We start from the raw sequence: 16,216 nt of genomic DNA on the forward strand, positions 1-16,216 counted from the left end.
AGAAGTGACAAAATTTCGGAATAGGTTCCATCACCTCAGAATGCCGAGGTAATAGAACCTAGGGGGCAGTTGTGGGGATATATTTTCTGTATACCAACACGTGGCATGGTGACGCCGACGTGTCAGCCGAGGTGCCACGTGCCCTGGTAGTTAAGCCGAGGTAATCTCGGAGAAGCCGAGGTCATCTCCGAAGATATCAGAATCCGAGATAAGGGGCAAGAGTCCTAAGGCACAAAGGGGACTGAATCAGATAAGGATAAAACTCTCAAGGAGTTTATCTTTATCACTTAAAAGAGTCCAGAGTAAACAGTGAACTAGAATTCATAGAAGTCATATTTCTAGTGAGACTTGGATTGAGTATATTATAAAAGAGAGGCACCCCCATGTGTCTAAGGTATGTAACTTATACTTTGAGTATTCAATTTAATACTTGATTATCTTTGAGAGATATACTGACTTGATCGTCGGAGTGCCCCCGGGTGGAAGAACCACCGCCGGAGCTTTTGTCTTTCTGTTTCAGGTTGCTTAAGCCATCTATTCTGCTTGTGCTCTCCAGCTGATCACTAAACGGGCAGTGTGGTCAGATTTTCACCCACACAGTATACAATATATAAAAGTGAAAAATATACATATTTCCTTGCAGAAACTTTCGGTTGGACCATTTTACAATAATATATAAAAATATATATACAATACATAAAAGTGAAAAATATACATATTTCCTTGCAGAAACTTGAGTGTCTTAGTGTCGATGATTGAACAATAAAAAAAAGAAGATAGATGTGCTCTTGAATGGCTAGGGGCCACACTAGACATATATTTACAGGAAAATATTTAGTGGCTCGAATTTTTGTGACTCGAATGGCTCGAATGTGTCAAAACGACGTCATTTTACACCCAAAACATTCAAGTCATGATTTTTCAAACCACCAATCAGTATTGATATTTACCCATGTTATATTTGAACATAGTAATAAAAGTGAGTTTTGATAGGGGGGCATCGCCACCTATTGTCTATGCATGGTCTGTTCCCAATTGGAAGGTAATCTGATGTTAAAGTCATCAAATATCTTACAAGAATATTTATTTATATTATATATTAAGAAAAATAAAATTTCTAATTGCTAATAAGAATGGATGTGAGAGATCCACATGCTCAATCTCAAATTCTTATTTTTTCAATTTAAGCAATTAAGAAAATCTTCATTGGTTAACTTTCATTTAACCGGATAAAAATAAAACTCTAATTAATCCATAATTTATGATTTTTAAAAGGAAATTATTCAAAATACATATTTGTTTTGCTATTAAATATAGGAAGCAATTCAGAAGAATAAAAAAATAAAAATTTCAAATTTCAAATATTCAAAGATTGACTTCTTATGCACATATATTTCTATCTTTTCATACACATAATTTTTCTTTAGAATAAATTTTCAAATCTCTTATTCTCACCCCACACAACACACAGACACACACACAAAAAAAAACCTTACAAATTGCAAATTGCAAAAGTCTTGTGTTACACACAAAATTAAAATAATAAAATATTTTAGAAAAAATTATCTATATTTATATCTATCTATAACAAAAAGCCTTACCACTCTTTCAAAATCTTATATCTAATTTTTTTTTACTTCGTTATTTTAAAAAAAAAATTTAAAAAAATTATATTAGGTAATTATTTAATGAGTTATGATTTTCAAAAAGAGAATGTATTAATCAATTTTAAAATTCAATTAGAAATAGAACACTTTTGTGAATCCATAATTTACTATTTTGAGTTCCTATTATTCTATATTTATCTATACTATACATTATGTACCTATATATATAGTATAGATGTAATTATTCAAAAAATAAAAAGATAAAGCCTATGATTCGAATTGTCTATTTCATAGAGCTCTCAATAATAGTTGTACATGTAAAAATCAACTCCATGGAAAAAGAAAAAACTATAATTTTATTTTATAAAATAGATGGTTTAACTTTATAACCACATTTGTTGTTCATTTTATAAAATAAAATGTAATTTTTTTTTATGTTTATAATTGTTCGATGAAAGTCATTTTTTAATTCGGTAATTTTTATTGCAAAATTTACAAGATAAGCAACTCACATCATCAATGCATGTCTAAATTAAAACCTACCCAAAAAAAAAAAAAGAAAGAAAAAATGATAAAAGTACAAAAGAGTGGTTTACCCAACATTTATGTACTCAAGAAAGAGTATACAATCTGTTCTATATTATACAATGCACCTAGAAACATGGAATAAACTCCTTTTTGCCTCCACAAGCCTCGCTACAATGGAAGAGGGAATTATACCTTACACTTGCAATTGTAATTGGAAAGATTCTTTGCCACTAAGAAAACTTTTATATACCAAGAGTGGTGATTCATCCCACTAATTTTTAGATCATTAATAGCTCTAATGAGCTTAAAAAAAAAAAAAAAACAAACTCAAGCCAAAACATCACATCACTCTGGTGGGGGCCACTGTGCCACATCATTAGTGATGCTCTAGAACTCCCAATTTAGTGCTCTAAAACATTATTCATATACCAAACTCATGCCTTTTTGAAACAAAATTCTCAAATACAACAATTTGTTTTGAATTTATTTTGAAAATTCGATTTGATTTTAAAGAAAACGACTACTTTCTATCTCGGGTTTGGTTGGATTAGAGAGAACCACATGAGTAACGAATTTGTGCCATTGTTATATTTTTCATAAATTAAAAATTCAAATTTAGTTTATTCATTCAACCATTTAATTCAATTCAAAACTTTTTGTTTGAATCTAATATGAAATTTAAAAATAGACAAAATTTAAATCACCAAATTTATATAAAATGCTGATGTGGCGTGCATCTTGAATTTCCTTTGATTTTATTCCTATTTCTCTTTCTTTTTTCTAACTTTCTCTCCTAGCTCTTAAGAAGAAAGTTTATTTCTAACTTTCTCCGTGTTTCGCCCTCCTTCTCTTCTTCGTAGTAAGAACTAATTAACTTAGGCCATTAATTGTTTTATTCGCTTAATGGCCAAGTTAAACTTAAAGTAATCATGCTTAGTCTCTAAGAAAAAGAATTTATTGAATAATTATAACTTAACGATCTTAATTTAACTTAAGCACCTTACTTAAAATTTCCTACATCACCTAAGTATTCAATTCTCAAGTCCAAAAGAATCAATTTGAATTCCCTATGATTTTCTTTCTATTTCTCTTTCTTTTCTTTGACTTTCTCTTCTAACTCTCAAGGAAAAAGTTTCTTAACTTTCTCCGTCTCTCACCATCTTTCTCTCTTTTGTAGGAGGAACTAATTAGCTTAAGCCACTAATAGTTTCATTTGTTTAATGGCCAACTCAAACTCAAATTAATCATGCTTAATCTCTAAGAAAGAGAATTTACTGAGTAATTATAGCTTAACGATCTTAACTTAAGGTTCCTTAAATCACCTAAGTGTTCAATTTTCAAGTCTGAAAAGGTGAATTTGAATTCCATTTGATTTTTTATCCTACTTCTCTTTCTTTTCTCTAATTTTTTCTTCTAACTCTCAAGAAGAAAATTTCTCTCTAACTTTCTCCATCTTTCGCCATCCTTCTTTTCTTCGTAGTAGGAATTAATTAACTTAGGCCACTTATTGTTTCATTCGCTTAATGGTCAAGTTAAACTCAAACTAATGATACTTAGTCTCTAAGAAAGAGAATTTACTGGATAATTATAGCTTAACGATCTTACTTTAACTTAAGCATCTCACTTAGGCCCTGTTTGTTTTCAGAAGTAAAATGGAGGGGATTAATAGTGAGGGGATTATGTAAAATTGTGTTTGTTTTAATGATAGTTGTTGGTGTATGGATTGTTAAATTATTTTTATAAAAAATAAATATAAAATAATAAAACAAATAAAATATATAAAAACATTAAACATTAATGCTGGAAAAAAAAATTTCAACATGTAAAAAATAAAAAATAAATAAATAAAACAAAAAATTCCATAAAAAAATAAAACAAATAAAACAATAATTTTTACTTAACAAAAAATACAAAAAAATAAACATTAATGTTCAAAAATAAAAATAAAATGCCCAACATGTAAAAAATAAAATAAAAAATTTCTAGTCCGCGGATTATTTTTCTAATATCATCTCCACCTCCTTCATCCCAATTTTCCTTTTAAGGCCCAACCTAATCCCCTCCTCCATCTCAATCCCTTCCCCAAATCTGCAAATAAACACAATATTAAATGGGTTACATCTCTATCCTAATCACATTCATCCCTTAATACCCCAAAACAAACGAGGCCTTAAGGTTTTCTGAATCACCTAAATGTTCAATTTTCAAGTTCAAAAGGATGAGTTTGAATTTCCTTTGAATTTCTTCTTATTTCTCTTTCTTTTCTCAAACTTTCTCTTCTAGCTCTAAAGAAGAAAGTTTCTCTCTAACTTTCTCCTTCTCTTACCATCATTCTTTCTTTTATAATAGGAACTAATTAGCTTAGGTCACTAATTATTTCATTCGCTTAATCGCCAAGTTAAACTCAAACTAATCATGCTTAGTCTCTAAGAAAGAGAATTTACTGAGTAATTATAGCTTAATGCCTTATTTTAACTTCCTCACTTAAGGTTTTTTAAATCACCTAAGTATTCAATTCTCAAGTCCAAAATGATGAGTTTGAATTCGCTTTGACTTTCTTTCTACTTCTCTTTCTTTTTTCTAACTTTCTCTTCTACCTCTCAAGAAGAAAGTTTCTCTCTAACTTTTTCCATCTTTCCCCATCTTTCTCTTCTTTGTAGTAGGAACTAATTAGTTTAGGTTACTAATTGTTTCATTCGCTTAATGGCCAAGTTAAACTCAAACTAATAATGCTATAGAGAATTTACTGAGTAATTATTGCTTAATATTTTAGAAAAATTTATCTATATTTATATCTATCTGTAACAAAAAGCCATGCCACAGTTTCAAAATCTTATATCTAATCTTTTTATTTTAAAAAATTTAAAAAAAGATTTTATTAGGTAATTATTTAATGATTTAAGGCTTTTAAAAAGAGAATATATTAATCAATTTAAAAATTCAATTAGAAAGAGAAAACTTTTATGGTGAATCCCATAATTTACGATTTTGAGTTCCTATTATTCCATATTTATCTATACTATACATTATGTACCTATATGTGGGGATATAATTTTTGAATGACAACACGTGGCCGAGGTGACACCGAAGTGTCAGTCGAAGTGTCACGTGTCTTGGTCATGACACCGAGATCATCTCGGCTAGGCCGAGGTTATCTGCGAAAAAATCAGAATCCGAGATAAGCGGATAAGGGACAAGAGTCCTAGAATGGGAGAGGACTTCAATTTGGGTAAAGATAAGACTCTTAGAGAGTTTATCCCAATTCTACTGAGAGTCCAAGATTAGCAGTAATCCTAAGTCCATTGAAGCTAGGCTTCTATCGGGACTAGGTTTGTGTTGGCTATAAAAAGGAGGCGCCCTCATGGGTCTAAGGTATGTTTTTTATGCGTTGAATAGTGAGTTAAGCACTTTTGCTATCTTTGAGAGATAATTGACTTGATCGTCGAAGTGCCATTGGATGGACGAACCACCGCCGGAATCTCTTCTTTCTGTGGCAGGTTATTCGGGTTTAATCTATTCTGCCAGTGTTCTTCAGCTGAGTGCTTGATTGGTAGTGTAGTCGGAAATTGACACACACAATTTGGTGCCGTCTGTGGGAAAGAAAGGAGAATAGATGGCGAACGACGGACAGAAAGAAAAGGTTGGGGACGACACCCCTACTGAGAGTGGAAACATATTGACCTTGACGTCGAAAAAGACAACTGCAACGAAGAGACTCGTGATATGAATCATAGAGGAAAAGACGTCGGCCAGGAGGGCGGTGTACCGAAGAAATCGGACTGGAGCGGGTATTATAACGAGGACGACCTCCAGGTATGGAAAGATAGATGCCTGCAGAGGGACGACGAGATGAAGGGAATGGCGGACAAATTGGTGGACCTGCAAACGGTCATCAATTTCATGATGCAAAACAATATCATGCAACCACCATTCCCGCTACAAGATATGCCGATTCTAGCGGCCAAGAAAGATACCCAAGAAGAGGGGCAGAACACAGTTCTTGCAGTCCCTTAGTACGATAGGGCAAAGGGGCATTCTCACCGGCCTTCACGGGAGGTCGGGCATGGAGAATCAAAGAGGGCTGGAGAATGATGCTTGGGAGTTGGAATTTACAAGCTAAGGTTGGTTTAACACTTGTTGAAATTTTAAGAAAAATTAACAAATTGAAGTTAAACTGAGGACATGTTTAACACTTGTTGAAATTTAAAATGTACAAGTTGAAGTTAAACCGAAGCCATGTTTAACACTTGTTGAAATTTAAAATTTACAAGTTGTAGTTAAACCGAAGCCATGTTTAACACTTGTTGAAATTTAAAATTTACAAGTTGAAGTTAAACCGAGGCCATGTTTAACACTTGTTGAAATTTAAAATTTACAAGTTGAAGTTAAACCGAGGTCATGTTTAACACTTGTTGAAATTTTAAGAAAAATTTACAAGTTAAACCGGGGTCATGATTAAAGAAATGAATGATATAGGTTCCATCACCTCAGGATACCGAGGTAATAGAACCTGGGGGGCAGTTGTGGGGACATAATTTTCGAATGACAACACGTGGCCGAGGTGTCACCGAAGTGCCAGCCGAGGTGCCACGTGTCCTCGTCATGACGCTGAGATCATCTCGGCTAAGCCGAGGTTATCTACGAAGATACCGAAATTCGGGATAAGCAGATAAGGGACAAGAGTCCTAGAATGAGAGAGGACTTCAGTTTGGGTAAAGATAAGACTCTTAGAGAGTTTATCCCAATCCTACTGGAAGTCCAAGATTAACAGCAATCCTAAGTCCATTGAAGTTAGGCTTCTATTGGGACTAGGTTTGTGTTGGCTATAAAAGAGAGGCACTGTCATAGGTCTAAGGTATACTTTTTGTATTCTGAATAGTGAGTTAAGCACTTTTGCTATCTTTGAGAGATATACTGACTTGATCGTCGGAGTGCCCCCGGGTGGACGAACCACCGCCAGAATCTCTTCTTTCTATGACAGGTCGTTCGGGCAATCTATTCTGCCAGTTTTCTTTAGCTGAGTACCGGATTGGCAGTGTGGTCGGAAATTGACACACACAATTTGTCCCCTTTTCTGGGTATCTTTCTTGGCCAATAGAATCGGCGTATCTTGTAGCGGGAATGGTGGCTGCATGATGTTGTTCTGCATCATGAAATTGATGACCGTTTGTAGGTCCGCCAATTTGTCCGTCATTCCCTTCATCTCGTCGTCCCTCCGCAGGCATCTATCTTTCCATACCTAGAGGTCGTCCTCATTATAATACCCGCTCCGGTCCGATTTCTTCGGTACGTCGCCCTCCTAGCCGACGTCTTTTCCTCCGTGATTCTTATCACGAGTCTCTTTGTTGCAGTTGTCTTCTTCGATATCAAGGTCAATATGTTTCTCACTCTCAGTAGGGGTGTCGTCCCTAATCGTTTCTTTCTGTCCGTCGTTAGCTATCTATTCTCATTTCTTTCCCACAGACTGCGCCAAATTGTGTGTGTCAATTTCCAACCACACTGCCAATCAAGAACTCAGCTGGAGAACACTGGCAGAATAGATTAAACCCGAACAACTAGCCACAGAAAGAAGAGATTCCGACGATGGTTCGTCCACCTAGAGGCACTCCGACAATCAAGTCAGTTATCTCTCAAAGATAGCAAAAGTGTTTAACTCACTATTCAGAGCATAAAAAACATACCTTAGACCCATGAGAGTGCCTCCCTTTTATAGCCAACACAAACCTAGTCCCAAAAGAAGCCTAGCTTCAATGGACTTAGGATTACTGCTAATCTTGAACTCCCAGTAGGATTGGGATAAACTCTCTAAGAGTCCTATATTTACCCAAACTGAAGTCCTCTCCCATTCGAGGACTCTTGTCCCTTATTCGCTTATCTTAGATTCTGGTTTTTCGTAGATAACCTCGGCCTAGCCGAGATCATCTCGGTGTCATGACCAAGACACGTGACACCTCGGCTGACACTTCGATGTCACTTCGGCCACGTGTTGTCATTCAAAAATTATGTCCTCACATATAGGAACCTATGAGTTGTGCCGGTGTTGATTACGCTGGAGTTAGGTGACAATTGTTGGCTTAAATTGTGTGTGTCAATTTCCGACCACACTGTCAAACTAATACATAGCTGGAGAGCACCGGCAGAATAGATTAAGCCCGAACGACCTGTCACAAAAAGATAAGAATCCCGCGGTGGTTCATCCACCCGGAAGCACTTCGACGATCAAGTTAGTAAAATATCTCTCAAAGATAACCAATAGTGCTTAACTCACTAGATAGAGCATAAAAGACATACCTTAGACCCATGAGGGTGCCTCTCTTTTGTAGCCAACACAAACCTAGTCCCAATAGAAGCCTAGCTTCAATGGACTTAGGATTATTGCTAATCTTGGACTTCCAATAGGATTGGGATAAACTCTCTAGAGTCTTATCTTTACCCAAACTGAAGTCCTCTCTCATTTTAGGACTCTTGTCCCTTATCCGCTTATCCCAGATTCTGGTATCTTCGCAGATAACCTCGGCATAGCCGAGATGATCTCAGCGTCATGACCAGAACACGTGGCACCTTAGCTGGCACTTCGATGACACCTCGGTCACGTGTTGTCATTCAAAAATTATTTCCCCACAACTGCCCCCTAGGTTCTATTACCTCGGCATCCTGAGATGATGGAACCTATATCATTCATTCCTTTAATCATGACCCTGGTTTAACTTCAACTTGTAAATTTTTCTTAAAATTTCAACATGTGTTAAACATGACATCGGTTTAACTTCAACTTGTAAATTTTTAAAATTTCAACAAGTGTTAAACATGACCTCGGTTTAACTTCAACTTGTAAATTTTTTTAAAAATTTCAACAAGTGTTAAACATGTCCTCAGTTTAACTTCAATTTGTAAATTTTTCTTAAAATTTCAACAAGTGTTAAACACATCCTCGGTGACACCTCGGCCACGTGTTGTCTTTCAAAAATTATGTCCCCACACTATATATATAGTATAGATGTAATCATTCAAAAATAAAAATAAAAATAAAAATAAAATAAAACCTAAAGCACATATTGTCAATTCAAAAATCATAAACAACCATAACAACTATACTACCCAAAGATTTCAATCTCTTCTTCACTGCAATAGGACATCAACATGTGTTTCAATTTTTTTGACACAGATTTTAAATATTATTCAATTTTTTTTTTTATTACGAATGTTAACCCATGAGATATTTCAATATTTTTATGATTGTAGCATTTGAGAGTTTTACTTATATGTGTATATATGTATATGTTTATGTTTTGTTAGATATTTAGCGGTCAGAGAAAAGTTGATGATACAATGATGAAATTACCCAAAAAAATACATATTTTAATTGTAATTCTTCCAATTTTGATTTTAAGTAGTTTGTTTTGATTATTTTCTAACTTCATTACTTTAAGCAAAACTTACAATGATGATCACATAGGTTGACAACATGTAAGTTTTTTTATTTGTTTGTTTGTTTGTTTGTTTTTTTTAATTTTTTTTGGTTTGTTTATTACTTTTATTTATTTATGTTTTGGGTTTCAATGTATAGATACAAATCATTTGGAATTTTTCATGGAAGTCCTTGGATGTAGAGTTACAAATCATTTGGAATTTTCCATAGAAGTCATTTAGATCATCATTTATGCATGTGTGCTAATGTTTTTGCTTAAGTTGGCATTACTTAGTATATTATTTATCATATTATTATATTATGAATATTTAACCATATTATTTTTTAGTTTTGGCAATACTCATTATTTCGATAATTTTTTATAATTGCCTTTTCTTTTCTTTTTTTCTTTTCCCTTTTTAAAATTGCTTGCAATCTTTGAAATTTTTCTTGCAAATGATTTGACATATGTATTGATTATTTAGGCCTAGTTTGGGAAGACTAAATAAGTACATTTTTTGACTTTTTTTGTATTATGTGTAGAAAAAGTAGAGAAGAGATGTTGATTGATGTGACCCAAAAAAGATAAAAAGATGAAATAAGTGCACTTTTTTCTTTGTAGCCAAACTTAGCCTTAGTCATGAGTATGAGTAATATTGGCCCCGTTTGGTGTAGCTGTTAAAACAACTTATAGATTATAGCTTAACAGATTATAGATTATGACTTTAATCAGAAGTTGTTAATCTGTTTGGTGTAGCTGTTGGATTATAGATTTAAGTTGCTGAGTAGTGTTTGTTAAATAAGCTGTGAAATAGCTTTTTCAATTAATTTTTATTTTTTGTTTGTCTACATTTCTCATAAAAAATAATAATAATAATCTATAGTCCATTTGAGTCTTTTTCTATTTTTAAAAAAATAAAAAATAAAAAAATTTAAGAGTATAACCATAAATTAACATGTCCACAGCAGAAGCTGATAATCAGAAGCAAGGGGTGAGCAGCTTCTCAGAATCAGCTTTTTTGAGTTAAAATAAGCTGTTAGAATCAGAAGCTGTTTGAAATAAGTTTAACCAAACAGTCCAAAATAACTTTTTCAAAACTAAAAGCCATAAGTTGACTCTGAAAAGCTTAAACAAACACCCCCATTATAAGTACATGACCATGAATATTATGACTTTTGTTTATTTATTTACTCTTTTTTTTTTTTTTGGGTGGCGCGAACAACTTGACACTCATATGGTGATAAGCTGAAGGAGCTAATAATTTTTTCAAATCTCTAACTAATATGAAAGACTTACAAATGTATGTATTGATGTTTGATTTAGTATGCATATACTTTGTTTTTATCAATAAAATTACTTTTTTCCATTTAAAAAAAATTGTTCATAATATTTTCAAATCTCTAACTAATACGAATGGCTCACAAATTGCATATAACCTCACAAAATCACAGAAACAAATTGAATGACTTACTCAACCTAAATATTGTAAATTTATTTTATATATATATAATTTTATAAGATAGAGAAAAGAAAACATAATCAAGATAGGCTAATGTTTTTCGAATTATTTAATTTAGAAGTCAATATGATTTTTTTAAATTGACTTTAAGATTTTATTGATTCAAGCCATGGAGTGAGGTTAATTTCATGTTCTTATCCAAGTTCAATAATTTTCTTAATGAATTTTCTTCACATTTTCTCATACAATTAAAAAATTCATTCCCAAATATAACTTTTCTTATCTGTTAAAATAGTCAAAAAGCCTTTTAAAATATTAATTTTAAATAACCATTTAGTTAAAAATAATTAAAATTTACTCACCTATTCTTTTAAAATTGTTTCCAATTAATTAAAAAATAAATTTATTCATCATTATTTAATCATGCGCATAAGACGAGTTATACCTAGTTACCTTTAATTCAAATTAGCTAGTAACTCGCACTTATAGCCTCCGTTTGGGAAGTGGGTTGGCTTTTTGGCTTTTTGTTTTTTTTGGCTATTTTAGTCTGGGCTAAAAAGCGTGGTTTGGGAAGAACTTTTTGACTTTTTTGACTTTTTTTGTGAAAGAAGAGTGTAATGATTATGGGTTGAATGTGATGTTTTGTTTTTTGTGGCTAAAATAGCCTATTTTGTCTTTTGTGGCTAAAATAGCCAAAAAAAGCCCCAAACTCTTCTTGCCAAACGAACCCATAGGAATGTCATGTTGCTTCCTTGAGTTTCTTTTTCCATCCAAAAATAAATAAATAAATAAATAATAAACCTAACATGTATTTTTTATCTAGAACACTTTGCTAATTGGATTAGATTCAACTTCTTAGTTTAACTTTTCTTTATCCAACTTAGGGGTCGTTTGACAATGACTTTTTTAATTGATTTTTTGATTTTTTTTTGACTTTTTTAGCCTGAGACTTTTTTGTTCGTTTGGTATCCTTGATTGACTTTTTTGGCTTTTTAGCTTTGGAATAGTGGATTTTTTTTTTGTCCTATTGTGATTTTTAATTTTTTTGTGATTTTTTGACTTTTTTTTGCCCTTTTGTGATTTTTTAGCCCCATGAAGAATACCAAACGAGCACTTAGATAGTTCTTTTATATAGGTACAACTTAAGAATCACACTTTGATTAGGGTTTGCCCTTTGTGTTAACAACTCTCATGTTGCTTACCTCTATATAAGGTCATGCCACATCAACTAACCTTGGACTCACTTGGTCGTGCTTAAAATAAATAAATAAATAAAATTAGTCTTATACAAACAAGTATAGAGAGATATTTAAAGTGAGTGTCCAAAAAAAATATTTAGGAGTTTACTTTGAATTTTTTTTTTTTACTTTGAATTTTTTTTTTTTTTTTTTTTTTTTTTGGGTTGGCTTTTTAGATTTCTAAGTCATGCTACTTTTGAAGCCCTTTCTCACATATTTATTTTCAGAAAGTCTAAAATATTGATTAATTTATTTGCAATGATAAGTTTTTTTGTGTGTGTATATTATTTTTGTTGTTATTGGATCACTCAAGGATTACTATGTAATTTGAAGATACAGTATAATCATCCATCAAACCTTTTCCTATTTTCTCTCTCAAATTTTAGTTTCATTATGCAAATATTAAAAATTATTATTTATCTTGAAAGTTTTAAACGATTTAAACTTGAAATTGAATTAAGGATTCAAATCTCAATGGTGAAATGCCTTTATGAAAAAAAAAAAAAAGAAAAAAAGAAAAAAAAAAGAGAGAGAGAGAGAAATAATTTGTTTTTTAATAAGAAAACTAAAAAGAGGGAGTAAGTAATCATTTTACAAGTTACATTTATACATACAATCAAAAATAAAAAATAAGAAAAGTTGCATCATGTGACAATGAAATTCATACTCGAGCTTCACACATAAGGAGAAAACATTTCATCCACCAGACCAGAATTTCATATTTTACAAGTTGACAGGGTTTAAACATTTTAAAATTTTTAAAAATAATTAATATTTCTCCAATTTCAGTACAAAATTCAGCAAATGGTTAAAATTTGCATAGATATTGTGGGAGACCTTTGCTTCTATAATTATTTTATTTTATTTATTTATTTAATTTAAATTTTTTTTTTTGTCAAACGTACAAACCTATACTTGATATAAAATAAGGAAAGAAAGATTGGATTTTTCACTGATTTGAGAAAAGAAAACAAACAATTTTATTTTCCAATATAATGTTTCAATAAGTAAAAAAGAAAAAGAAAAAAAAAAGGAGCAAAGTAAGGCTTCGTTTGGGAAGTGGGTTGACTTTTGACTTTTTGATTTTTTTGGCTATTTTAGCTCGATGTTAAAAAGCCTAGTTTGGGAAGGACTTTTGGCTTTTTTGATTTTTTGTAGGAGAAATAATGTAATAATTATGAGTTGGATGTGATATTTTGTCTTATTGAGTTAAAAAACTTATTTTGTTTTTTGTAACTATTTTAACCAAAAAATCTTCAAACCCAACTTCCCAAACATAGGCTAAGTGAGAGATGGATATGAATGAGCCTTTTTCTTACAGTATTTTTTTTTTCTTTGTAATCTTGTTAATAGAAAATTGTTTGGTATGAGTTTTTTGGATTAAATTTTTTATAAATTGAGTTTTTTGATTTTCGTATTTTGTTGTTTTTAGTGAATATTTTTAAAATTTTAAACATTTTTTTTTTACTTTTTTAGATGAACCTTACTTAGATGTATCTAAAAAATAAAAAATTTGTGAAAAAATATTTTAAAAAATTAATAAATACATAAAAATATAAATAATGTACTGAATTCTCATTTTTTTTTTGTATTTTTGGTATTTAGTGAATTTTTAAAAGATTTTTTTAACAATTTTTTTTACTTTTTAGGTATATTTATGTTAGGTATGTCTAAAAATTAAAAAAATATTAAAAAAATTCAGTAAAAACAAAAAAATACGGAAAACAATAAAGTAAAATTTTCTAAATTTTTTTTTTGAAAAACTCTAACCAATCAAGTTTATGTCAAAACAAATATTACTACTTTTGGATAGAAATAAAATACACTATTTCACACATAATTTATAAGCAAACCATGAGCAAAAGTTCTTTTAATTTTAATTTTTCTTTTCTTTTATTATCATTTCTTACCAAATCAACTCATTCATTTGCTTCTCCCAAAGAAAGCGCATCGTTTGACTACGATTGAACGGATTCACCACTATAATTGAAGAGATTTGATATTGCTTCATCGGTTTGAATCTCTAATCTCCTTCTTATCTCACCTTAAGGTGTGACTACTACACCATTAGGTCAAATCTCAATGTCTAAATCAACTCATTAATACACTATAAAATATTGTTTCCAATATATACACATATATTAACTTTTTTTGAAATTTGAAAAAATAATAGCAAACACTACAATTTTGATTTAATTACACCAATATCCCTTTTAACAAGGTTATTTTAAGGATTCAACCTAATGCAAATGGTGTAAGGACACAAAAATAAATAATGTGAAATATATATATATATATATATATTTAAGTGTAAAATAAATTTTAATGCCATAGGTCATTCTAGATTATGCACTCTCAAAAGGATATGTATCATATGTAAATTATGACACTAATTCATAATTAAAAATAATAATGAATTATGACCAAACATTAGATAATGTATAATCAAAAATCTTTTAGCTTATAACCAAAATAATAATTAAGTCATAACCAACATGATAATGATTCATAACTAATATTACAATAAATCATAATCAAATAACACAAACGTCATAACTGGAGTATATAATACATATCCCAAAAGGGGTGTCTATAATAAAATTTGCCTAACACTATTTCCTAATAAAAAAGAAAATAAGTGTTATTTGAATTAAAATTTTAAAATAATTTAATATAATTATATTGAAATTATAAGACTTGGGAACAAGAATTTTCGCTAAAATAATCAATAAAGGCACGCAAAAAAAAAAGGTTAAAATAGTCGATAAGACAAAATGTCACATTTTATATATCAATCAATTATTTTTTTCTCTCACAACTATTTATTCAATTACAAAAGAATTCACAAATCATCCAAACTATAATTTTTTTCGTCTCAAAATAATCAAGTTCCCAAATGAGAGCTATATATTTTTTACAAAAATAAATATAATTTATCCATAAAAAAATTAAAAATTATATTCCAACGGTTATAATGTCAGCAGAAGTTGAACAAACAACCTAACAAAAGAAGGGACTCCTCTCCAATGACGTGGGGGGTGTTTTTGGGCATTGGTGGGCCTCGATTCGAACTTAGGTCAATAATTCAAATCATTGAATATGTAGAACTCGTTAAATATATTATTTTTATAAAAAAATTATATTGGTTGAATATCGATAATCACTTGATCATACCATACATGTCCTACTTTATTTTGAAAATCATATTTGAAAATTATTTTGAAAAATATGATCAAATCAAATTGTTATTGATATCTGATCAATATAATTTTTTACAAAAATAATATACTGGGTGAGTTGTTCACATTCAACGATTTGAATTATCAATATCGACTTAGATGAGGACCCACCAGTGCCGAAAAGCGCCCTGTTCTAGGGGTGAGCATGGTCCGGATTGGAGTAAAACTAGGACCAATCCGTTATCTACGAATCTTGCAAAATTGGAACCAATCCAATCTGTTTAAATCGTAGAACCAATCCGAATCAATCCATTTAAATACGGATTGAATCGGTTTAGGATCACGAATTTATATAATTAAATAACAAAAATATATATATAACACTTTATTTTCATGAAAATATAAATATACCACCATATTAGTTTCACAATAGCAACATGTCTTTTCATAATAACGACAAACTGTTCTAGAATTTAAATAACCATAAAGAAACTAGTTCCACCATAAGTATTTAGACCATTACAAATTAAAACTAAAAACTAGCAAACAAAAGTAATAAAAGAAAATACTATACAAGTTTAGGTTTAGATTTAAGTTTTATATGAAATAAGAGAAGATAGATCAATTCCAATCTGAAATCGTGAGATTCAATCCAGAACCAATCCATGAATTACAGATTTTTAATTTTTCAATTCAAAACCGAATTACGGAATCAAAAAATCAATCCAAACCTACTAATTTGAACTAGACTCGATCGAATTACAAATTTCACACCCACCTGTTCCACAAAGGAATG

This window comes from Camellia sinensis, chromosome 5 (assembly GCF_055761805.1).
Source record: "Camellia sinensis isolate YWXY chromosome 5, ASM5576180v1, whole genome shotgun sequence".
Lineage (NCBI taxonomy): Eukaryota > Viridiplantae > Streptophyta > Magnoliopsida > Ericales > Theaceae > Camellia > Camellia sinensis.